The sequence below is a fragment of the Chlorocebus sabaeus genome, chromosome 26 (assembly GCF_047675955.1).
Source record: "Chlorocebus sabaeus isolate Y175 chromosome 26, mChlSab1.0.hap1, whole genome shotgun sequence".
Classification (NCBI taxonomy): Eukaryota; Metazoa; Chordata; class Mammalia; order Primates; family Cercopithecidae; genus Chlorocebus; species Chlorocebus sabaeus.
In genome coordinates this window covers 56382776-56406189 of record NC_132929.1, presented here as the reverse complement: position 1 = coordinate 56406189, position 23414 = coordinate 56382776, and the positions used below count along the sequence as shown (strand labels likewise).

Below are 23414 nucleotides of genomic sequence, written 5' to 3'. Positions count from 1 at the left end.
AGGTGACTGCCATATTTTCATGGATTGAGGAGGAGAGGACACCAGTGTAGAATTAAACAGATGAAACTGATGCCCAGACAGAAGCAGAAACAGGGAGTAGAGGGAGAAACCTTAGAGGCGATGATGACAGCAGTCCTCTAGAATAAATTGCATCTTGGTTCTTACTGTGCCTTGGTTGTCTTACTCTCTCTGGATTCTCTAAACCTTCCAGAGAATATGCCTTATTTTTTAAACCAGTGTAAGTTGTATTAAGTAATTTCTGTATTTTGCAATTTGAACCCTAACCTATATATCTAACTTTACAGATTAAACACTAGTCATAGAGAATGGGTGGGACCTGCCTGTGTTCTCAGCACCCTTTTTGATAGCAGCAAGATTCACTTGACACAGTCCAGTGCATGATCTTCTTCAGCCAGTCAGAGGCAGCAGGAGGGGCATGGGGGATACTTGGGGTTCACCTGCTGCTGGGAACTCCCATGATCCTCCATGCTGAGTCCTAGCCAGGTATCTCAGCTGTCAGAATTTGAAGGGAGAAATAACAAGTTTGCAGAAAGCCTAGAATATCAAGACACTAAAGCATGGAATCATGAAATGGGAATTTCCCCCAGGATTTTGTTTTCCTGTTTTTCTAAATATTTTAAAAACATATATTCTTAATACTAAAACCTAAGTCACTTAGAAAAGTACAATGAAGAAAGCAAAAACTCTCCTGAAATCCCATCACTCAGAAATAAAGGCTGTTAATATGCCAGTGATTATTCATCCAGATATTTCTCTCAGTATATATGTATAGCCACATATAAATAAATAGATTCAACGTTATGCAGATGGAATCATACATGTATGTGGTTTTGAAATTTTCTTTTTTCACTTAACAATATGTCATAAATATCTTCTATGTCAGTAAGTACAGAATTATATTGTCATTTTTAACACCTACTTGGTATTCCACCCTACGGATGCATTTATTCTGGCATGCTATCATGGGATTCCATTCAGTACACAACACTGCATAATAGCTGAGATTGTGGTCTCTGGAGCGACAACACCTTGCTTTAAATCCTAGTCCTCAATTTTCCAGCTGTAAGACCTTGAGAAAGTTGCTTTCCTCTCTGTATGTTTTGTCTTCTGCAGAATGGAGATGCTAATAGTACCTTCTTACTCACAGTGTTTCTATTTTGTTTTATTCTGATGATTAAACAAGTTAATACACAGGAAGTGCTTAGAATAATCCCTGCATCGGCCCAGCTCTGTGGCTCATGCCAGTAATCCCAGCCCTTTGGGAGGCCGAGCCAGGAGGATCACTTGAGCTTAAGAGTTTGAGACCAGCCCGGGCAACATGGCAAAACCCTGTCTCTACCAAAAACAAACAAACAAACAAAACAGAACAAAACAAAACAAAAATTAGCCAGATGTGGTGGCGTGCACCTGTAGTCTCAGCTACTTGGAAAGTTGAGGTGGAAGGATCACTTGAGTCCAAGAGGTCCAGACTGCAGTGAACTGAGATCACACCACTGCACTCCAGCCTGGATGACAGAGGGAGACCCTGTCTCAAAAACAAAGAATAAAAAAGAATAATGCTTGCATCACACATCACAGTAAGTCTCATTGCATAGTACTATGATTTAATTATATTTCAATAACTAATCCCCTATTGACAGATATTTGGGTTGTTTCCAATTTTCTACCATATTTCTGCAAAGCAACAAACATCTGCTATATACATTTTGTCCACTTGTCAGATGATGTCTTTAGATAAGTTCTTGAAAATGAATTTGTTTGTATATAAAGCATTCAACTTGATGTTTGTCCTCAAACTGCTTTCTAGAAATATTGTACTAAATCACATTCTCATAAACAGTGAGAGAGAATGCCCATTTTTCCAGACCCTTCAGTAGCACTGAATTTGTTCAATATTTTAAAATTTGCCAGCTAATAGGTAAAAAGTACAACTTCCTGAATTTTTTATTTGCATTTATTTCACTGCTAGAGAGGACGGTTATTTTCTCCTGTTTGGGACCTTTATATTTCTTTTTTTGTGAACTGCCTGCTCATCTCTTTTATTCTTTGTTCTATTGTGGTGATCACATTTTTAAAAAAATTATTATAAGAGTTCTTTGCAAGATATCTACATTAAAATGTTGCTGTTATGTTAGGGCTGCCAGATTAAAATGCAGGACATCAGGTTAAATTTGACTTTCAGACAAATGATGAATGGGACATAATCATACTAAAAAATTATTCGTAGTCTATCTGAAATTCAAATTCAACGAGGTTTATATTTCTATTTGTTAAACTTAGCAAGCCCATCTCTTATGGATAGCAAATATTTTTCCAGTTTGTTGTTTATTTTTGAATTCTGTTTATGGTGTCTTTTTCCATGAAGATGTTTATTTGGATCTTTTATAATCATATATATCAGTCTTTTCCTTTATGGTTTTATGATATATTTAGAAAGGTTTTCAGAATTCTAGGTTTATGATGAATTTTTATGTACATATTCATCTAATTATTTTTTGACTTCAGTTTTTTATGTTCAATTTATGATGGATCTGGAATTTGTTTTGGTCTGGGGAACTAGGTAGAAAATGAGCTCCCCACACTTTCACTAATGACTATCTAGTTATTCCAATATCATTTATTTAAAAATCTATCTATCTAGGCCAGGCGTGGTGACTCACACCTGTAATCCCAGCACTTTGGGAGGCAGAAGTGGGTAGATCACCTGAGATCAGGAGTTCGAGACCAGACTGGCCAACATGGTGAAGCCCTGTATCTAACAAAAATTTGCCAGGAGTGGTGGCGCGCATCTGTAATCCCAACTACTTGGGAGGCTGAGGAAGGAGAATTGCTTGAACACAGGAGGTAGAGGGTTGCAGTGAGCCGAGATCATGCCATGGCACTCCAGCCTGGGCAACAAGAGCGAAACTCCATCTTAAAATTAAATTAAATTAAATTAAATTAAATTAAATTAAATTAAAACTATCTATCTGATTAACATGAAGTGCCACCTTAAACACCACAGTTTCTCATGTACTTCTAATTCTGGGCTCTTCATCCCATTCCATTGAACAGTCGTCCGGGCCAGTAAAGTGCTGGCTTTTGCTTTGTGACAGAGGCAGTGTCGTGTGATGAGGTTGAAGCATATAGACGCATAGTTTTACAGGCCGAACGCCTGCATCAGACCCCGATCCCATATTCCTACCTGTGTGACCTTGGGTGTGACACTTACACTTTTGGGCTTCCATTTCCTATCTGAAAATGGCAGCAGTATCAGTACCTGCATCATACAGTTGTTGTGATGAATAAAATGTATTAATCCATGTAGAGCACTTCCTTAAATAGTAAGCACTCAGTCAATGTATTGTATTTATTCATTTATTCATTTATGCATGCAAGCATTTCTTCATTTTAATATCCAGCAGGGCTAGCTTCCCTTATGCTCTTCTTTATCAACATTTTGTTGCCTGTTCTCTTTATTCTTCCACATGACACTAAGAATCATGTCAAGTTAAAAAGAAAATTCTACTTGGAATTTGATAGAGATGGCATTGAATTGACAGATAAAGAGGACATAATAGGATTATACTCTTTACTTCTTCTTGTCCAAGAATAAGGTGTGTGTCATAATAGATTCAAGTCTTCTGTAGTCCCCCAGTACAGAAGGTTGGTTGTTTTGGGTTTTTTTCACACTTCATGATAAGTTTATTTTCCTAGCTACTGTGTCTTGGCTATTAGTGAGAATGGGAATTTTTATTTGCCTTTCAAACTGGTTAGTAAGTGCACAAGAACACTGTTAATTTGGTATGTTTATTTTGTAGCCTGCCAGTTCCTTGGAAAAGCTATTATTTCAACAATCTTCAGTTTGCACTTTCCAACTACACAATCACATCCGCTGCAAATAGTAATCATTTTTCTCCCGCTTCACATACATACAATATATATACATATATACACACATATAGAATATATATTTTTTAACAAAAGCACAACTTCAGTGTTTTTACATCTTATTTCCTTCTCTTGTCTAATTGCATTGACCAGACGTCCCAAACCGGCCCCCTGCTCTTGCCCCTAACTTTGACGGATATGTTTGGCTTGCTGTTAAACATACTGCAGGAGAAGGCTTTGAGAAGGTTTTGTTGTCGTTGTTGTTTGGGGTGATTTTTTTTTAACTGTAAAGGAAATATCTGAAGAAAATGCTTTTGAAGAGTATATTAGAATAGACCAGATTGGTTTGTGCGCCTGCAAGGAGCCCTTGAGCCCCCTCCCCTCGCTGCCAACGCTCTGCCCCGGGGGCTGAAGTTTCTCTCTGCGTTTCCGCTTGAACAGCGTCCAGCTGCCTCGCCTTTAAAATGACAGGGCAGCCGCGGCTCCGCTCAGAGCCCCCTCTCGGCTGCTGGCCCGGGCTCGCCCGCGCCGCCGGGGCTCTGACTCAGCCGCAGCCCTGCCGCTCCCGCCGAGCCGGGCCTGGGCAGCGCCCCCCGCGCCTCGCGTGCCCGCGCCCCCGGCAGCGGAAAACGCCGTAGCCAGCGATCCGCGGTCGCCCTGGGCTCGGCACCGGCCCAGCCAAGACCCCAGGAGCGCACGGGACGGGCCTCGCCAGGTAAGGACCGCGGGAGCATCCCGGGACCCGCCGCCGCGGCGCCTGCGGGGCTGGAGCGCAGCATCGTCGGTGCCGCCGGGGCTTCGCGCGTGTCACCGGCCACAGGCGGAGGATCTGCTCGCTGAAGTCGGGCCGAGCCCTGCGCGGCCGCGAGGGGACCCGCGTGGACACCGGGACAGATCCCCTCCAGGGCGGCACTGCGCCCGGAGCGCGCCTCGGTTGGCGGGGAGGGCCGGACCCGCGCGGCAGGTGACAGCAGCCTCGGTGGGAGCCGCACGGGCGCCGCGTCGCAGCGGCCCGAATTCCACTGCGGGGCTCGGGGCTCGGAAACCGGGAGAGTGTGGTGCTGTGCTCAGGCACCCTCGCTGTTCTGAGCCTCGCCTCCCCATTCGGGGGTCTTTGGCCTCTCTGCTATTGAAGGGTTTGGGGAGTGTGAGTTGAAACTGAATCAAAGTTAGAAAGTCCTTCTCGTCAAGTTCAGTGCCTAAAATTCCGTCTCCTGTGGCTGATAGTCACATAGAACAGATTTTTTCCTCAATGTAACTGATGAAGGTCAGCACGGATGTAACTTCTGGGAAAAGTTCTGTTGGTGGCAGCCTTTCTAAAGAAATGTCAAGTCTTCGTTGGATTTTGTTCTCATCTATGGCAAAAACCCTAATCCACGCTTTCATATATTTTTTCCATATCAGTGGAGACGTGGAGAATGATCCTGGGTTCTAATGTTTTGGGGAATGTATTATGGAGCCGAATTTGATAAGAGTCTCCATGCCCGCAGGGGAAGTTCTGGAAAGAAACCTGTTAGAAAGTCCAAGCTGAGGCATCTCCTCACCAGGTGTGCAATAGGGCCACAGTGGCCTGTCAGGATGTGGCTCAGGACCCAGGAAAAAAGCTCCATCGAAGCCTGTTCTGCCTTCGTGGGGAGAAGTTCCATTCTAACCCACTCGTGCATCCGCCAGCAGGTTCTTCTCAGTCCTTCCCTGATTCTAATCAGAGGTTTCGAGTTTCTGGATTAACACTGTGATACAATCTTACCCTTTTCCATAAAATATCTATCCAGTGAACTAAGGGGTCTATTTCCCGGGGTCTGGAGTTGAAGTCTTCTATTCTTCCCTCACCCTCATTAAGCCACCTCTTGAAAGGAACTGTAATAATCTGATTTGTGGTCTTTGCAAACCTACAAAGTGTGTTTAAGACCTCATAAAGCCAAACATTCAAGGCCTTAAAAGTAACTTATAGATTAGATTTTGATTAAGGCTACCTTTTCAGGGATGGCTCCGCATAAGAGCTGATAAGCTCCGCACCAGCTTTGAGGAGGCGTTAGGGAGGAAAAGCAAAATCTTACCTCCTTGGGAAAACTGTTCTGAAACTAATGACTTTACATTTATCCAAAACAGAAATTGTGGGTAAGCTGTTTATTTATTCTGTGTAATCATTGCATTCATATATCCTTGTTTCAAAGGATTAATTTCCCAATCAGTTTTCCCAGTAATACTGTTTCTGATTTTTTAACAGCGTGCAGGTAATGAATGCATAGAGCATAATGTGTCTCTACCCTAAATACTTATGGAAAATTATAGCAAATTTCTGGCCATTATATGTTTAAGATGCAGATTTAAAATAAAGTTATGGTGGAAAAGGAGTTGTTTTAAAAATAATATGAACTTTAATTGGCCTAAAAAAAAAAAAAAACTAGTTCAACTAGAAGTTCAATTGCTGCTTGCTTATAAATTGTGATTTACAGAATTGCGTGTATCTTTCCAGTTTCTTTCCTCACAGGGTTAATGAAAGAGGCAGCCATTCTGAATATACTGCCTTGCTAGTTAATCTTTGTCCAGCAAATATTTACACTACCAGAGCACACTATTATAGCACAGACTCAAAATCTGCAACCTTAAGGTAGTTTGTGTGTAGTACTGCCCAAATTCAATACTATTTTCATGACTTAAATAGAAAATGAAATGATACCAAGGAAAATGTCCTTAAAGTATCCTGTCTTGCCATAATAGAACAGTGTTTATAAAACTGACATGGTTCCAAGACTGAGGTTAACGCTTCTAATAAGTTCTGATGTAGAAGAAAACCATAACGACTCTGAATTTTGGCATTGAAGGCTCTGGAACTAGTTCGTGTCCATAAAATTTTTAGATACGTTAAGTTTGCTATTAAAAGTGACAACATTTAGAACAGTTTTGGATGGAAATATTTCTAAAGCACATTACACGCTTCCTACAATCAGCGAGTCAGCGAATGGGAATTTGTGTGTTTCCTGACAACTCAAGATCAGTGCTGTGAATGTCAGTTGCCTTGTGGACATCAGGGGAGAAGGAACACTGGCATTTGTGGGGACAGAGCCAGCGTTTAGTCCTGGCTCTGCCACTAGTCAGATGATCTTAAGCAAGCCACCTTTTTTTATCTTCAGTTATCTTATTTGTAAAACCCCAGAATCATCAATACCTAAAAGTCAGTTCCATTTATTAAGCACTTAGTGTATACTAAGCATTTTATATATTCCATCACTTAATTCTCAGAATTATTATTCCCATTTTCCTGATAAGGAAACTAATGATCAGAGAAGCAACTTGAATTACCCAAGGTTAACTGAGGTAGGAAAACTGGGATTCTGAGCAGGGGTCACCTGGTTTTGAAGCCTGTGTTCTTCTCACGTATGTTGAACCTATGGTATGGGGTTGCTCAGAGAAAAATATCTTTGATATAAAGTGAGCACTCAAAAAAATGTAGCTACACTTAACTTTTAATGACCAGTTGCACTGAGTGAGGATGAAGTGAGATAATTCATGTTTTGGGCCTGCAGTGTGGCCCCTCTGGAAGTCATCACAGCTGCCTCAGTTATCCCCTGGAACTTCCATGCCTCTGAGACTCAGCTTCCCCGATTATGACTTAGGGAAGCATTGCCTTCCTTGCTGAGTTGTTATGGGACTTGTAGTTGATGTATGTGAGAGCCTGGCACCTAATAGGTGTTTTACAAACAGTCCTTGTAAACCGTTCCCTTCCATAGTCTGTTCCTTTTGCTTCGTTATGGACCTCAGTGCTCTGTAGATTTCTTTAATCTACATGTCCTCAAACACGTGTCTCTAGGGCTGGACAATCCCAGAAGGGTCCCTGCTGTGCCCCAGTGACTGTGATGCTTCAAGTCCCCCCAGGGTGGAGGCCCCTGGAAAAACACATTCAGAGGGAAACGTAGGAAAACAGTATCATGGATGGGAAGGATTATGTTGGGATCCCTAACCCCAGAATCCCCAGCCCATCACTCATCCCTAGAGCCACAGGCTTCCAAGAGGCCCCTGCAGCACAGAGGCTTCTACACATCTGAGCATCCACTGGTGTTTCTGTGGCTGTGGCCTCTGGCCCCTTTGCTGGTGCCCTCCCCGCTTACCAGCCCAGTTCTGCTTTTAGCCCTCACTCAAGGTCTAGTCTGAAAGCAGAATAAATGCCTCCCTGCTCCTCTCCTCAGGGCCACATCATCACCCTGGCCCTCAAGTTGTTACTACTCATGTGGCAAGGACAGGCCCAGACAGGGGAATAAAAAGAAAGGGACCTTTCTCATTGAAACCAGAGGCATCAGATTTTCCCGTTGACAGAAAATGTGACCCTGGGGTCTCAGTAAATGATTTCAAGGGCAGCACAGATTTCATATTCGGTACAGAGTTTATGCTCTGTCTTTATGGGAATTTTGTATCCTTCCTCTAAAAGATCTGACTCCTAGTGCCCTTGTCCCATTAGAATCCCGCAGACTCCAAAATGGCGTTCTATCCCTGTCCTTAGGATGGCGTGATAGAAAAGAGCTGAGTTCCCCCGAGACTGGAGCAGGGTCAAAAAGACAGAGAATCGAGGCTGGGCACAGTGACTCCGCACTTTTGGAGGCCAAAGCAGGAGAATCGCTTGAAGCCAGGAATTTGAGACCAGCCTGGGCAACAGAGTGAGACCTTATCTCCACAAAAAATTTTTTAAAAATTAGCCAGCCGTGGTGGTATGCCTGTAGTCCCAGCTACTTGGGAAGCTGAGACAGAAGGATCACTTGAGCCCAGGAGTTCAAGGCTGCAGCGAACTGTGATTGCACTACTACACTCCAGCCTGGGCAACATAGTGAGACCCTGTTTCTACCAAATTAAAAAAAAAATCAAAAAAGGAAAGAAAGACAGGGAATTGTGTTGCCACTCCTGCAACCTGGGCTGGTGGCAGACATGGGTAATTGAAATACAATGTTCTTTCCATAGACATGAATCTCCATGGCCAGGTGGTTACCATGAGTTGACCAGAGGTGGCAGGCATACTGACACCTGTTATTTAGAGGCTGATATTAATAGCTGACAAGTGGCCTGACACTGCATGGCCTTTATCATCACATCCAGTTCCCACCGGCTACCCTGACTTCTTGGCTCAGACGGAGCTCCCTGTGTTCTAGAAAACTGCAAATAAATGGCATACATTTGTCACACCTCCCTCTCTTGCCTAGAGCAGACATTGCTAATCAATCATGATATTCTTTCCCCTGGAGCCAGAACGAGGCCTCAGAATCCTTTTCTACAACTGCCTGGAGTTGGCTTAGGAAATGTTATCTAGTTAGGTACTGCAGACAACGGGGAGACATTGAGGAGTTTTAAGCCAAGAGAGTAATGTGGTGGCAAAACTCCTGAAAGTGTTTCCCTAATGTACCTTTCTTTCTCTCCTTACCCTTTCCACTGCCTCTCCTATAAGCCATAGGAACATCTATAGAAATGACCCCTGTGCAAGCAAACCTCCCCCAAGGTTCTCCACATCAGATGCAGGCTCTCTTGATGAGAGAACTGCCTGAGAGAACACGTCTGTGCCCAGGTTGGGCTGCCTGCATCGAATCAGGTATGACTTGCAAGACCAGGACATCAAAGACAATTAGACTTTAGAGTTGGTTCATTTGTGTGTGAGAGGGCATAGTCCAGGCTGGCACCACAATGAGGTTCCATGCTTGGGAACAGCCAGAAGCCTCAGGTCCCTGGAGGGCATGGGAGGGCATCCTCTCCATCAAGAGTAGGCCGTTCAGCTCCCAAGATGACCCTCCTCTTGGAAGATAAGTCTGGTGCCCTCTACAATAGCTGATGTTTCAGAGGGTTGCACTTTTTCACTAGGTCAATTGACTTGACAAATTGCCATTCTAGATTCAGCTCCCAAGAAGTGACCTGGGTTCCACCCGCATCAACAGTACAGCAGAATTGTGTGGTGATAGTCAAAGCATGCTCCCTTTCCCTGGGCCCCAGTTAAAATGTTAATATATTCATTCTCAGTGTCTACAGAAGAATAGAGAAAAGTTGCTACCTTTAGGAAACTAAACTGTGAAATCCTGCCTCTCCCTGGTGACCACATTTCCATGTGAACAAGGAAATTATTGTTAATCAATATGCATGCCCAGTGAAATCTAACTCTCCTAAAATGTGTCTTCTTGTTCAGCAGTTTTTCTGGTTTCTGAGGATACTCCTCAGAAACATAATGGGTTTCTATGTTAGTGTGGGGAGGGTGGATTTGAGTGTTCCAAGGGTAAGATCTTGACCTACGACTCAATTCCTCCCCTACCACTCCCACTCCCCACCTTCCCCAGGAGCACCCAACCCCTGCAATTCAGAAGAGGCGTTCTTCATCTGTGATTCCAAGGAGGGGACTTCTGTCTCCACTGGAGACCAGCAATAAAGCCTTTTACTTTAACTCTTTGACTATTCACACAAGACAAAAGGCACCCCTCTTAGAGGCACCTCAGAAGCATAGGTGACGGGGATGAGGGACAATTTAAGGAAGCTCCTACATGTGGAATGTTGCTAAGGTGGTGGAAGGATGGGGAAGGGAGAGATCTAGTCATCAATACCTTAGCAGTTGGACTCACAAATTGTGGAACCCTGGAGATATTCTCCTAGGGGAGCATGGGGACTTCCTGGTGTCAAATTCACCTGACCTGGCTTCAAATCTTAACTCCACCACTTCCAGTTGTGAGACCACAGACATATCACCCCACTGCTTTGAGCCTCGATTTTCTCATGGGTAAAATGGAAAGAGGAATACTGACCTCCTAAGTTTTAAGACAGGCTGACAGAGGAGACTATGTGAAATTAACCAGCACCATGCTTGTCACACAGCAGGCCTGGGAAAATGTATGTGACATCTAATCCGACTGTGAGGACAAACCTTTCCGTTTGTCTGGGCAGCAGAGAAACACCCAAAGAATCAACTGTAAGGCTCATTGTAAAATGCAGATTCAGGGACCCAACCTCAGATCCCTGAACCGTAACTTCCTGGCACGGAGCTGGTAACAGACATTTTTAAACAAACTCTGTGAGAGATTATTAGGCATGATAAACATTAGAGTCTAAAATCTGAGAATCACTGACCCAGCTTGGGCAAATTAGCACACTTTGCATACTTGCTTGACTCAAACTCCAAATCCCCCAAAGTCCACAGTTCATTCTGCCCAGGCAGAGAAGTGAATGCCCTCTTTCTCCTTGTAAACACAGAGAGACACACATTAACTCCCACAACGGGTTTCACACAAGGGCACTTCATAATTGCCTGCTTCCACCAATGGCATGACGCGGTCAGCTGTCAGCACTGCCGGTAGCCAAAGCTTCCCTGTCCAGGCTCATGTGGCTCCGATCTTCATCATACCAGCCCTGGAAAATCACAAGAGGATAAACAACAAAGCCCAGATCTGATGCCAGGGTGCCTTTTAACCATGACTCTTCCACAACAAAAGTCCATAATTACACCAATTTCAATCTATACACTAGGAAGTTTCTCTCTATTCTTATTTGATCTCATAGTATTTTTTCCACCTTTATGCAAATTGAACTTCGGAATTTCAGAAAATTTGCTTCTTTGGAGGACAAAGACTTTAGTAGCTTAACAGTTGAGTCATTTGAATGTAGAGCAAGAAATGTTTACCATTTATTTTTTAAGTGTACTTTTTGGGGGAAAAAATGTTTTTCTCATTATACAAGTTATAGATGGAAGTTTTGGAATGCTGAAAATTATAAAAGAAGAAAATAAAAACTACCTATGATCTCAGACACATAACTACCATGTTAGCATTTCCTCCAGTTTTGTCTCCCTGGTGTTTTTCTGGTAGTGTTGTTTATTTTTCATTACAAAAGTGGAATCTGTGAGAATGACACCTAATAAATTGTGTTCGTGAGGCTTGCGGGGTTGGGGGTTGTCCATCAGTAGCACAGGGGCTGACCAGGAAAGATTTTGGAGAGCATGGAGTTAGATGAGGCTGTGAACAATGGACAGATTTGGGCAGCAGAGGTAGGCAGGTGGCGTTTCACAGGGAGAGGGTGGTGGCAGAAAGGGGTGGGAAGGGTGAGAGCCTCAGAGTGGTTTTAAAATACATCCATAAGTTCCTTGACAATCCATCAACGAAGAGGTGGAGTCTATGCCCCCATCCTTGAACCTGGCTGGTCCTCTGTGGCTGCCTCAATGTATAAAATGAGGTGGAAGTGATGTGTATGATTTCAGGGCTGGGATAGAAAAGGCCACATGGCTTCTGCCAGGCTTTCTTGGGACACGTGCTCTGGGAGCCTTGGGCCGCCATATCAGGAGCCAGCTGTCCCAACCAGGATCTGAAAGTAACTGCATGACAGAGCTCCATGCAAGAGCTGCCCAGCTGAACCCAGTCACCCTCCAGATTTCTAAGCAAAATAAATGATTGTTAGTGATTTATGAATAAAGAACCAGAATTCTCTCTTTGAGAACAATGTTTACATCAGTCTCGATGCAAACGCAAGCTTGCTACTGGCAATGTGCCCGGTGAAGCTGGTTGGGGCAGAACCTAGAGGTCATGATGCCTGCAGCACTGAGAGGTATCAGAGGCCCCAAACTGTTCAGCTATGAGCTGTTGCCCACAGAGGAATTACATAATCATGATAGCCGCTGGTGTTAATCTTACCATCCCTCTGTGTAGGTACTGTCCTCAGTGCATTCCACAAAGTCATGCCTCTGATCCTCACACCAACTCTGTGAGGCTGGTACCCTAATCCTCACCCCTATTTTACCCATGCGAAGTCTGAGGCACAAAGAGGTGAATGAATTCACCCAAGTCATGTTACTGATAAATGGGATTTGGGCTGGGATTCAAAACCCAAAGACTAGCTCCAGGCCCGACTCTCAACCCTTACACTCGGTTCCAGCTCAGTGGAGGCTGTTGGAATGCAGATGAGATGATGAGATTGTGTACCTGATAGTGCTTTATACGGTTTAAGGTGCCTGATGGTGTTAGGAGGCTGAACTTGCCCTTCCCTGTGGGAAAGATCTAGCCCACAGGGTCATAGACCAGCAGCAGCAGCATCCACAGGAAACTTATTAGAAACACAATTCCTAGTCATTTGTGTCTCCTTTGCCTCAACCACAGAGGGCAGTGTCTGGGACTGATTCACTCTTTCTTGCAGCCAGAACTATCCAAAGCCACCCAAGTCCTTGCTGATGGGTTCACCTTGCACCCCTCCAGTGTGAGGCCTTCTGCACAGACTCAAAGGAGATTCTGCCTGATCTTCAATCAGAGTGCTCCTTTACTTTTTCCGAACTAGAGATCTCATCACATGCTGCACATCCCCCTGGAAGAATGGGGTCCAGCCAGTGACACACCTGAGGAACAGGTGGTTTCCAGCCCAGCCTCCCATGGCCAGCCCTGTGTTGGGCTGTGCCTCCTCGTGGTTCAATTTTTCAAGAATAATGTAGGCCGGGCGAGGTGGCTCATGCCTGTAATCCTAGCACTTTGGGAGGCCGAGGCGGGCAGATCACGAGGTCAGGAGATCGAGACCATCTTGGCTAACACGGAGAAACCCCGTCTCTACTAAAAATACAAAAAATTAGCCGGGCGTGGTGGCAGGCGCCTGTAGTCCCAAGTACTCGGGAGGCTGAGGCAGGAGAATGGCGTGAACCCAGGAGGTGGAGCTTGCAGTGAGCCGAGATCGCGCCACTGCACTCCAGCCTGGGTGACAGAGCAAGACTCCGTCTCAAAAAAAAAAAAAAAAAAAGAAAGAAAAAGAATAATACAAGAATCATTACAGCTTCAGAGCTTCAGCTGACTTTGATACATCCTTTGACAGCATATCCCTCACTGTCCTGAATATGGGCTTAGAACATAAATTTTCAGGCCTCATCTGTTCATTTAAATCTCACTTGCTAGGCTCAGAGGAAAGAAGGCATTAGCAGAGTAAGAGTAGGATTACTTACTTTCAGCAGCACACAAGCAGACAGTTTCAAGGACTGGAAAAGTCAATCTTCCCTCTACGAATGCAGAGATGCAGGAGATGGAGGAGATGGGCAGGATGACTGAGCCCTGGGCTCCGCAGTGAACTTCAGCAGAGCCTGACTGCTCATTGCCTTCCAGATGGCCCAGAGCATCAGACTCCTCCAACATCCACTGCTCTCCTCCCAGGAGCCATTAACACAGCTCTTTCCACTTATTCAAAATGCTCTTCCATGTTGACTACACCATCTAAGCTGGTAGCCCCAAAAGAAAGGGTGTCATTGCTCTATTATTATGAGAAGGGCACAGAGACTCAACAACTGAAGGGACTCATCTCACTGGTGACTGGTGGACTAAGTCCAACGTGAGATAGCCACATCTGCAAACTCTGTCTGCCTCATCTCTCTGGCTCTCAGCTGGGAGGCATCATTTACCCTGGGGTGCAAGCAGAAAGATGCCTTTGCATCTGAATTTTGCAGGAAGAAAGGAGGGAAGATGATGATGGTAATTAGTCTGGATTCTCTTAGTGTGTTACTACCTGCCTAGCCCTCGGAAATAACTCTGACCCCTTGTCCAAGGCATCTGCTATAGCTACTGGGGCACCACCCTGTGAAGACTCTGCCATTGTAGGGTTCTACCTGCCCCCACCTCTCACCACTCACCCCAAAAGTGGCCATCATGCCTCCCTTTTAGGGCTCTTGGGGCCTGACCCAGAGAATATGCTAAGGTGACAATTGGCAAAGGGAGTTCCCTGTGCAGGAAAGTGTCTTAATGCCCATTAGAGTAGCCACTGCCTAATATCCAGCTTACACCATACCCCAGGCTTGGTAGGTATAACTTGGGAATGTAACTTTGTGTTCACCAGCCTGGGATGGCTTAACACAGCCCTCAACAACTAGGCCCTGCAGGAGACCCTGAGACTCCCAAAGCTGGGCCCAGCTGGCAGCACTGACTGGTATTTGTTCTGGGTGGAGAGTGAAGGGAAACGGGCAGATGCACTTGGCACGGCTTCCTTCCTGAGTGAAGAGGAGGTAGTTCAAAGGAATCAGAGGGTTGGCAGATGGAAGCTGCAGCTCACGTGGTCACAGATCAAGTCTTTCACAAGTGCAAGGCTCCTGACCTCCCTGTGCAACAAAGATTGGAAGTTCTAACTCACAGTCTACTTCTTTAAAGCCACACATGCATGATTTGATGAAATCAGATGCCTACAGAGGCTGGGCAGATGACGTAAATGACCAACCCTGGCTGGGTCTGAGCCATAGGGAGTGGTGGAGACTGTGAAAAGCCAACTCCATGAGTAGTGTGAAGGGGACTCTGGCAGCTCAGCTCCACCTGTGCATTGTGGGACAGAAAGGCAACTCCAGTGTAGCCAGAAAATTTTCCAAAAGCAGAAATCCTGAATTTTATGTGAAATTCGCCAAGGGCCGTCTCTTTCAAGGTAAAACAAAATTAAACGTAAAGCCAGTCTGCAGCCAAACATAGCATAGCTTTGCCCCGCTCTACCAGAGGGCCCCGTGTTGTGACCTAGGGTTTACACGCTCCTCCCTCGGCATTGACTAGTGAGGCATTGTTTATGCAAATTTGCAAACTCCAGGGGAGGTGGAACTTGTTTCAGACACAGTCCCCTGTGATACCCCAATCTAGAAAACAGACAATTCGGAGCTGTTCTGGTTGAGGAGAAGCCAGATGGGGCCATATCTCTGCCTCCCCTTCCTGCCCAGCGTGCCTAAACCCTGAGATCTCAATGGTAAGGCTTCCACATTGTTTAACTTCTTGCCCGGGCTCACAGGAGCCCCCTTGTGGGCCAGGAGAGTTTCTGCCCATTTCAAAGACATCTAACTTGCCATCAAGTCCTGAAAGCACAGAGAGGACACTTGCAGTGCAGGAACTTATTTTAGGACCTCCCCTCTCCTTCCTGCCTTTCAGCATAGGGGATAGTCACTCGTGCAGCCTCTCTGTCTCTCTTAGGGTGTCCCCAAGTCTTCTCAACCTACATAACAGAATAAAGGCACTCAGTTTCTCATCCATAAAACAGGAATGTCCTGTCCAGACTAGGTGGCCTCTCTGAGCCTGGGTTTCCTTGTCTGTAAAACAGGAATGCTCACTGCTCTGCCTACTTCACAAGGGTGTTATTGGAATGAAAAAGTGGGATATGGACATGAAAGTGTTTTGGAAGGTGAAGCCAGGCAGGGGAAAGGGCTTATCGTTTTGCGTATGTGGGTTTTTCTATGGGTGGGATGGGAAGAATTGGACTTTGGTGTTTCTGCTTCTCTTTCTTCAATCTGCACTAGGCAGGTTTCCAGAAAACGGTGCTGTGGGTGGAAGGGAGGGTAGGCCAACAAGCAGCTGTTTCCCCCAAGGGCCAGTGCACCTGAACTCCGTGGGCACCTGGGGTATCTCCAGTCATGAAGCCCTATTCCATCATCCCAGCTCTGATGGGGAGGGTGGGACACAGAGCTGTGCTTGCTGTCCTCACTGTGCATGGTCACTGAGCACCCACCTTGCCCTGCAGAGCAGAGAAGCAAAGGAGAATGGGGGCCCCTGCCCTCATGGCAGCTGAAGCCCTTACATGTCTGAGCATGTAAAACCAAGAGGCATCAGAAACCCAAAAGGGGGTCCTCAGTTCAGATCAGAGCAGGTGATTGTTGAAGGTGGTCCTGAAAGATTTCCTAGGGGCTTCTACATAGAAAGGTCTGTTGAACAAAGAAATGAAAAGGGGAAAAGTTCCTATTTCGTTTGAGAAGCCCAGTGTTTGGAGAATAATATATGAGAAAAGAAGAAACAAGAGGCAGGAAAGGAAGAGAATCCTTCTCAGACAATGGTGCTGTGGGGCCCCTTTTTCCCTTAGCTCCTGAATCCTGACCCTGGAGAGTGGTCTAGGGAGTCACACACGGGGCTTTTCTGTTTTCTGCCCACAGATGCACGCACAGCTCTCACCTCCATCTCTTAACTCTTTTTGGCTGGTAATTGCCCCCATCTCTTTGTTTGTAACACAGGGATAACAGACTTCCCTCACAAGGGATGGTGAGGGTGCAAGGAGCATCAACAAAAATGTGTATCACATGCCAGTTTAAGGATTCCATGAGCAGCAGCATTTCCGCACTTTCTCTGCAGTAGAGCTTATCTCTGTAGAACTTGTCTCCCTTGTGGGTTCCCCTCACAGCCTGGCACAGAGCAGGATGAAAAGGCAAAGGAAGCCAGCTTTGTCCTGGGGATTCTCTAGGTACCAGGATATCTGGGTGCTCTGACTGAGATTCATATGACTGTCTGGTTATTAGGAAATAACATCCCTCATTAACAGCTACTGAAGTCTTTATTCACTGGATTTATCTTCCCTTGAATGTGACATTTGCCACTGATTTTTATATCTTGTACAAAGTGTCTCCAATAAGCAGATGCATTTTCAAGAGCTCTTATCAATGAATCAGTTAAACAAATTAGCTTCCAAATTCCAAATTAGCTTCCCCTTAACAGATGTCTGGAAAGTTCTTAGGACTTCCAGAAGAGTCTTCGGGAGAGACTTTCCAGTCTACACAGTGATTAGGAACTGATTCCATTGCTAAGAGCTTTTTATTTGGTCGGTGGTGGGGGTTGTTGGCAGGCACACAACAGTAAGTCAAGCATGCAATTCAATTTAACAAATAGTGCAGGCTTGTGTACCTGCTAGGGGACCTAGGCCATGTTCCAATCTGGGATACCTGGCAGAACAGGAAAACAGAGTAGTAGAGAGAGGGAGACCTTGGTCCTACTTGGAGATGAGGGACGGGGCAAATTCAGGTTTTATGGGCAGGGAGCTCCCCTTAATAAACTAATACAGGCCGGGCGCGGTGGCTCCTGCCTTTTATCCCGGCACTTTGGGAGGCGGAGGCAGGCAGATCACCTGAGGTCAGGAGTTTGAGACCAGCCTGACCAATGTGGTGAAATCCCGTCTCTACTGAAAATACAAAATTAGCTAGGCATGTTGGTGCGTGCCTGTAATCCCAGCTACTCAGGAGGCTGAGGCAGGAGAATTGTTTGAACATGGGAGGCAGAGGTTGCGGTGAGCCGAGATCGTGCCATTGCATTCTAGCCTGGGCAACAAGAGCAAAACTCTTTCTCAAAAATAAATAAGTAAATAAAGTAATATAAAATTATGAAAACAAAAGTAAGCACAAAAGTGAATATTTGGGATGAGAAAATAACAGCAAATTGTCAATAATAAAAAAGATTTAATTTTTTTAACTGCCAAACAAGATAAAAATATGATAGACATCACAAGGAGACAGGGAGGCTTGCGTGGAGCCAGAGCATGGTGTTCCTTGAATGCTTGCCCAAAGGGACTGGACTCTGTGGATGATGGGGAGCTGTAGCAAGTTGGTGATTGTATTAGTCTGGGTTCTCTCAGAGGGACAGAACTAATAGGAAATATATATATATATATACATGAATGAGTTTTTTAAGTATTAACTTACACAATCATAAGGTCCCACAATAGGTTAACAGCAAGCTGAGGAGCAAGGAGAGCCAGCGTAAGTCCCAAAACTGAAGAACTTGGAATCCAATGTTAGAGGGCAGGAGGCACCCAGCATGGGAGAAAGATGTAGGCTGGGAAGCTACACCCGTCTCTCCTTTTCACATTTTTCTGCCTGCTTTATAATCGCTGGCAGCTGATTAGATTGTGCCCACCAGATTAAGAGTGGGTCTGCCTTTTCCAGCCCACTGACTCAAATGTTAATCTCTTTTGGCAACACCCTCACAGACACACCCAGGATCAATACTTTGTATCCTTTAATCCAATCAAGTTGACACTCAGTATTAACCATCACAGTGATTAATGCAGCAATTTGGGGTGGGTGGTCGCCAGAGGGCGTAGAGTGGAGAGGTGGGGAGCAAAAGACCATACAAGGGACCCAGGCACAGAGGACTGTGGGGCTCAGAGAGGACCTGGAAAGCCAGAACTGGTGGGAAGGGCTTCAGATGGCAGAGCCTTCAGGACTGGCATGGGCATAGGTGTTAGCAAAAATCAAGAGGTCAGGGAGAGCTCTGACACTCCACTGCTCTGTTGCTGACTCTGCTCGGGATGCCAGCAGGTGTGACTTGAAAGAAAACGGAAGATTCAGTTCAATTCAGTCATGTGGTGCTTAACAACGGGGATCCGTTCTGAGAAATGCATTCTCAGGGGATGTCGTCGTTATATGAACATCATAGCATGTACTTACACAGACCTAGATGGTAGAGCCTACTACACACCTAGGCTATATGGTATAGCCCATTGCTCCTAGACTACAGGCCTGTGCACTATGTTACTGTACTGAATACTGTAGGCAATGGTAGAACTTGTTCACTGGGTTTAACATGGTTGGGCAAAGTCTGCCTGCTGCTTGTTATTGTACAGCCCATGAAATAAGAATGGTTTCTACATGTTTAAATGGTTGAAAACAATAAAAGATCGAAGTCATGACACGTAAAAATCATGACACAATTGTAACACAATGTTAAGTATTTACATATCTGAACATATCTAAACATAGAAAAGGTACAGTAAAAATATGGTATAAAAGAAGAGAAGTGGTACATAGAGTGTTTCCCAAAAGGCTGTGCAGGATACTTACCATAAATGGAACTTGCAGGACTGGAAGTTGCTCCGGGTGAATCACTGAGTGAGTGGTGAGTGAATTTGGCCTAAGACATTACTGTGCACTAGCACAGGCTTTATAAACACTGTACACTTAGGCTACACTAAGTTTATTTTAAAATTTTTGTTTCTTCCATAATAAATTAACAGCTTACTGTAGTGTTTTGTTTTATAAACTTAAATTGTTTTAAATTTTTCTTTTTTCTTGTTTTTTTTTTTTTTGAGATGGCGTCTCACTCTGTCTCCCAGGCTTGAATGCAGTGGCGCAATCTCAGCTCACTGTAACATCCACCTCCCGGGTTCAAGCGATTCTCCTGCCTCAGTCTCCCGAGTAGCTGGGACTACAGGTGCGTGCCACCACACCCAGCTAATTTTTGTATTTTTAGTAGAGATGGGATTTTGCCATGTTGGCCAGGCTGGTCTCGAACTCCTGACCTCAGGTGATCTGCCTGCCTCAGCCTCCCAAAGTGCTGGGATTACAGGCATGAGCCACTGTGCCCAGCCTGTTGTAACTTTTTTACTGTTTTGTAATAATATTAACTTGAAACACAAATATATGATACAAAATATTGTACAAAAATATTTTCTTTCTTATAGTTTTATTCTCTAAGGTGTTTTCTACTTAAAATTTTGTATTTTTGCTTTATAACCTTTAATTTTTTTGTTAAAAACTAAGACACAAACACTCACATGAGCCTGGGCCTACAGGGTCAGGAGCATCAATATATCTGTCTTTCACTTATCCTGTCCCACTGGAAGGTCTTCAGGGGCAGTAACACACATGGAGCTGTCATCTCCTAAGATAACAATGCCTGCTTCTGGAATACTTCCAGAAGGACCTGCCTGAGGCTGTTGTATAATTAACTATTTTCTTAACAAGCAGAAGGAGTATCCTCTTAAATAACAATAAATAGTATACCAAATACATAAACCAGTAACATTTTTGTATATGTACTAGACACAATTTTAAGTGTGATGCTTTTATATAACTGACAGTGCTGTGGGTTTGTTGACACCAACAGTGCCACAAACACGTGAGTAATGCATTGCACTATCATGTTAACAGGGCTACCATGCCACTAAGTGATAGAAATTTTTCAGCTCCATTATAATCTTTGGTTTTTTTTTTTTTTTTTTTGAGACAGAATCCAGCTGTATCACCCAGACTGGAGTGCAGTGGCACGATATCAGCTCACTGCAAACTCTGCCTCCTGAGTTCAAGTAATTTTCCTGTCTCAGCCTCCTGAGTAGCTGGGACTACAAGTGCATACCACCACGCCTGGCTAATATTTATATGTTTAGCAGAGATGGGGGTTCCACCATGTTGCCTGGGCTGGTCTCAAACTCCTGAACTCAGGTGATCCACCCACCTCAGTCTCCCAAAGTGCTGGGATTATAGGTGTGAGCCACCGCGCCTGGCTCAGCTCCATTATAATCTTACAGGACCACCGTGGTTGATGGAAACATCATTATGCATTACCATGACTGCAAAACTAGATAGTGTCTGTCCCAACTACTCAATTCTGCCTGTCATAGTGCAAAGGTAGCCATAGACAGTGTGTAAATGAACAGGCACTGCTGTGTTCTCGTAGAACTGTACATTCGCTGAAATCCCAATGTCACATGATTTTCATGTGTCATGATTTTAATCGTTTTGTTTCCTACCATTAAAAAAAGTAGAAACCATTCTTATTTATGTCTGTACAGATACGAGCATGGGCCAACCTTGAAAGGAAGCAAAAGGAAGATGTTCCTTTTTCAAATGCAGTGAGAGTATCGCAGAGGGGACCATGACATAGAGTGTTTCCCAAAAGGCTGAGCATCACTGGGGTGTTCCCCACCCTGTTCCATCAAGCATATTCTGGGAAATGTGGTGCTAAGAGTTTGAACTTGCAGGATCTAGTATGGTTCCCAATACAAGGTAAGTTCAGATGGAAAGCTGGTAGAGGGATATTTACATAGTGCTGACTAGCAACCTGACACTCTTCTAAGGGCTTTAGGTATATTAATTCCTCTAAGTCCTCATCATCATCCCGTGAGGTAGTTACTTAGTATCCCCATTTTGCAAATGAGCAAGCGGAGGTTCAAAGGGATGAATGATTTGTGTCAGGCTACCCAGTCAGTGAGGGGCAGAGCCACATTGAAGCCTGTTGAGGAGAAGAAGGGATTGGTAGGGTAGTCCTGTGATAGTGGCAGGTGGGTAGAGGGGAGGTGGTTCTGGGTCGTAACTACAGAACTACACGATAACAACTTTATGGAGCCAAGAGCAACAGCGCAGGACATCCCAGTGAAGATGTCCAACTGGCAAGATTGGCCCTCAGGAGAGAGTTAAGTCTGAAAATAGCAACTGGGACTTGATTTCCCCTGCAGCCTTCCACAGTCTCTTTATGCCACTCCCAGTATGCTTGCTGTCCCTGTCAACCAAGCCCACAACTCGGTTATGCAAATGAGCACAATTTAGGGCGAGCTCTTTCGGAGATGCTAAGCCAAGGATGCCAGCCATCTTGGCCAGCACTCCACCAGGGTCACATGCGCACCTCGGCCCCTGGATTGGGAGGGCACCTGACCTGCATCCCTTCTGCAGCTGGCCTTATGATGTACTTTGGGCACCTGGAGAGAGAAACGTTTCCCCCAGGCTTCTGGGGCTCAGGCTATCTATTAGGTCCTGCCAGCCCCTAAGGGTTGATGCCATAGGACACCCTGAACAGAGGAACACAGGCCAGTCTTCCATCTGCTCTGCCAGGCTGGAAGGGCTGCCTTGTGATTCAGTAGCTGAACTACCACAAGGGCCCCTTTCCTTGCCTCTCCCACAACCCTCCAGGGAAGAGCAGCTGAGAGGCAGAGGAAGAGCCCTGGTTGCAAGACACAGAGAAGTCATGCAGCCTGCCCAAGGTCACCCAGCCACCAGGGGGCAGAGTCATAACTCAAACTCCGGGGACTGAACCTCAGCCTGCTGCTGTCTGCATCTTGCTGTCACTGCTTCATTGAAGAAGGCCATTCCCCAAAAGCAGGAAACAAAACACGGCAGGTTTCTGTCCACAGCTGGCCTGAGTGATTGTGCACTGTGCAACTGTTTAGATAAAAGGGACATTTTGACCCAGGCGATGGAACACAGCCCCATCAAAAGAGCATGCTCAAGTCAGCAGCAGTGGCTCACACCTATAATCCCAGCCCTTTGGGAGGCCAAGGCTGGCAGATCACCTGAGGTCAGGAGTTTGAGACATGGTGAAACCCCATCTCACCAAAAATACAAACACTAGCCGGGTGCAGTGGCATGCACCTGTATTCCCAACTACTAAGGAGGCTAAGGCAGGAGAATCACCTGAACCCGGGAGGTAGACATTGCAGTGAGCTGAGATTGCCCCACTGCACTCCAGCCTGGGCAACAGAGCAAAACTCCATCTCAAAAAAAAAAAAAAAAGGAAAAAAGAAAAAAAAGAGCGTGTTCAAATTGTGCAATAATACATGTTATTTCAGCATGCTGTGTGTAATACACAGCCCTGTCTCACCCTATCCCTGAGTCAACCTCTCCCCTGATTCCCGCCCATCCCTGACCCTAATCATTCTACTGATTTAGCCCATCGCTTGAATGAAAATAAAACATATTTAATCATTTGTTTTCTAAATTTCATCCAAATGTCCCCTGGTCTCAGACGAACAGCCTCTAAAATGTCAGGTTTCCATAATCAATCTCTATCTGCAAAGCCTTCCCCCAAGAAGTTGGTAGATGCATTGAAGTAAGATGGCTGGGTTTTCTTTGTTTTCTTATTTCTGAATGATACTCTGCACACAAAGGACCTAATCCTCCAAAGCAATGTGCTGGTTTTGCTGGAGAAGACCGAGGCTCACTCACTTCCTCAAGGTCACTTAGCTTCTCCACCTCAGGCTTGCTCCTCTTCTGAGGGACAGCTTTTTTACCTCTGTTAATGGTAATGGAGGAGGTAGGCAGGGAGCCCCATGGTGGTGAC

General features: G+C 45.1%; 1 protein-coding gene across 1 annotated transcript in view; it reads left to right on the top strand.

Moving 5' to 3' along the window:
- The first annotated feature begins 4381 nt into the window (after positions 1 to 4381).
- The window catches only part of CTXND1 (cortexin domain containing 1), a 57422-nt gene continuing 38389 nt past the window's right edge, over positions 4382 to 23414 (top strand). The window contains exon 1 of the mRNA XM_038010242.2: positions 4382 to 4606. The gene's annotated coding sequence lies outside the window, so the exon portion shown is untranslated. The remainder of the gene's footprint in view (positions 4607 to 23414) is intronic.